The 3139-nt window shown below is 44.7% G+C and overlaps 1 pseudogene; it reads left to right on the top strand.

Moving 5' to 3' along the window:
• LOC105515271 overlaps positions 1-959 on the top strand; it is a 1330-nt pseudogene extending 371 nt beyond the window's left edge.
• The last annotated feature ends 2180 nt before the right edge of the window (positions 960-3139 follow it).

Raw genomic sequence — 3139 nt, 5'->3', positions numbered from 1 at the left:
CACAACTACCACAACCATGGCCACCACTATCATTATAACCGCCACTATCACTACTGTCACCATCATAATATGACCATCCCCCCACCACCACCACTACTATCTCCTTCCAATTCCAGTTGGATTTTTCTCCCCAAGTCATGGGAAATTCATCACTGGTGTATGAAGAAGGAAGCACAAGAATGAGAAGGAGTGAGGCGGGGGCTATCTGCAGAGGAGAGTTCTTGTTCTCGCTGCTAAGGCTGAAGCAGGAGTTATACGTGTTCTAATGCCTATGACAGGAAATCTGGGTGCAGGTCACTGCAGCTCTCAGCTCCTGCAGTTCAGCCACTGCCTGCCCCACCAGCTTCCCAGACCATATCCAATCTGGAGCGCACCTTCATCACTATGAGGCCACACAGCGTGCAGTGGGGCCTGCTGGGCAATGTCATGAGGCACTTTGAGCTGAAGGGATTCCACCTTTGGGCCTCTGAGGAACACCTGAAGCAGCGCTACCCTGACCTGAAAGACTGTCGATTCCTCTCTGGGCTGGTGGAGTGCATGAACTCAGGGCCAGCCATGGCCATGGAGGGGGTGCTGAGTGTACTGGAGACAGGCCGAGTGATGCTTGGGGAGACTAATCCAGGGGATTCTAAGCCAGGCACCACTGGCAGGGACTTCTGCATTCAGGTTGGCAGGGATATCATTCATGGCAGTGACTCAGTAAAAAGTGCTGAAAAATAAATCAGCCTGTGGTTTATAGCTCCATGTCCCCAGATACCCTCAGCCCTGGGAAGCCAAGACAGTTGATGGTACTACATACTTCCAAAGTCAGATTCTGGGTGGGAAAAACTTAACCTGAAGAGCAGGTTGATTACAAGTCTTGCGCTTATGACTGGGCCTATGAACAAGAGGTGGACACAGCGGCAGTCTCCTTCAGCACTGCTTGGAGTGTCCCTGGACATGGCTCTTCATTCCAGTGACTTGGAAGCAACAGGATTGATCATTCTTTTCTAAAGGATATTCACCAATAAAGCTGGAAACTGGAAGCAAACAAACAAACGAAAAGGAATCTGAATGCATATGTGATGTAAATGGGTCAAAGATGGGCCCTGTTTCTTGGTCCTCATGTGTTCACTTCTTCATAGCAGGCTAGGACCATGAACTCGAAGCCCGCCAGGACCAATTCAAATTTTTACACATATTACTTTAAATATAGCCCCTATAAGCCTATTTTTAGACAATTAGAGCCTGACTTCTTTACACATCCTACAAAACTGCACCAAACACCCACTCACCATATATAAGATACATCCTGTAGCTACTAAAAACTCCAACAGATCTGCTGCTCTTCAGAACTCTCTGACCCAGAGACTCCCCATCTTGCTGCTGAGTGACATTGCCTAGACCTGTGTACTGGCTCTCCCATTTCCCTCTTCACTCAGAGCTCCCTTGCCGTCTTCCCTTCCAGGTGGTGGCCCCATGCCCACAGCTGTCTCGAGACCAGCTCTTGGTAGGAGGAACTTTCTTTCTTTCTTATGCAACCCTGTCACAGCACTATCGAATAAGCTCGTTGTGCAATATTGACATCTTATCTTTTCCTTAATCAGTCCTGAAATTTACAAACTTACCACAGTACCTATCTTATCTTAACCATGATCCAGGACTAAATTTCAGCTATATCAAGGATTAATTAGGCTTCCGTGAACTAATCTGGAAACACAACCATCAGAAATGTGTGGTGTCATCAACTGTCTTGGTTTCCCAGGACTGAGGGTATTTGGGGACATGGAAATTTTAGTACTAAAATTGGGAAGGGGCACAAGCAAACCACAATGAATTGATCACCCTAGGAATAACTGTTTCTAGTAACTGTTTCTTATAACTGCACCCCCAATGACTGATTTCAAGTCAACTTAGTGAGAACCTTTGGAGACAGCTGTTGGAAAGTATCTGCGCTCACTTTACTCAATGCAATCCAGCTTTTTAGTAGGGCAGATATGTATATCTTAACATGATTTTCTGACAGCTTCCCCTGGAAATCTTTATATTCAGATTATATTCAGTAATATTTTACACAGACCAAAACTGGGATACCAAGGACATCAAGAGAATATTCATGACTTGGCTAAGAGTCAAAGAAAGACGTTATAGTGACCCAAGAAAAGAGCCAAGAAATAGCTAGAGTCTTTCTTTAGAAATTATTCTTTAAAAGCTTGATTATTCCTGGTTTCCGGTCAAAATTTACTCCAGGAAGACTAGACAGGCCATGCCGGCCAAAAGCCCAATTGTCAGGGCAGCTGCCCTTGAAGATGGGAGAAATTTTATTAACAACAAAGTTCCAAGGTCAGAATCTGCAGGTGGGAAAAACTCATGGTTGAAAATTGCCAACAAAAGACAAGTTCAGTGGTCTGCGCTAATCCCAGTGACTCAGGAGGCTGAGGTGGGAGGATCACTTGAGTTTAGGAGTTCAAGACCAGCCTGGGCAACATAGTGAGACCCTGTCTCTAAAAAACAAAAAGAAAAAAGAAAATTGTAACAAACACCAATGAAATCAAACTGAGTCATGTGCATCAATTTGGGTGAAGCTTTCAGGAATCTCTAAATCTGTTTTCTTGGTAGCCAGGAAAAACAGCAGCAACAACAAAACCTTACACGGATGAACTTATTCTTTAAGTTTAAACTCCTTGTTTAGTATGCTTTTAATAGGACATCATATGAATCTGTTAAAAAGCCACACTTCTCATGATGTTTGTGTTACTTTGGGTTCTCCCTAAAAACAGAGCCTGAGGAAAGAACTTAGGTGTAGAACATGGGAGGCAATCCCAGGAAACAGGAGAAAGGGAACTGGAAGAATGAGCAGGGAAGGAGAAAAATCAATGTAAGGAATGGTACATTATGAAGGCTACTGCCATGGGCAGTGTGAACTCAGTTCTGTCAGGAACACTGAAAAAGAAAAAAGATCCTGTGGGTCAGGAATTTGGCAGCAGCTTGTCTGGGCAGTTCTGGCTCTAGGTTTTTTATAGGTTGCAGCTGGATGTTCATAGGGGCTATGATCATCTAAAGGCTTGTCTGGGCTAGGGGATGCCTCTCTCAGGTGACTCACTAATGTGACTAGCAAGTTAATGATGGCTTTTGACCTTAGGCCTCAGCTCCTTTCCAC

The sequence above is a fragment of the Colobus angolensis genome, unplaced genomic scaffold, assembly GCF_000951035.1.
Source record: "Colobus angolensis palliatus isolate OR3802 unplaced genomic scaffold, Cang.pa_1.0 Scaffold257, whole genome shotgun sequence".
Classification (NCBI taxonomy): domain Eukaryota; kingdom Metazoa; phylum Chordata; class Mammalia; order Primates; family Cercopithecidae; genus Colobus; species Colobus angolensis.
The sequence above is the reverse complement of the archived record's forward strand: the minus strand, read 5'-3'. Positions and strand labels throughout refer to the sequence as shown.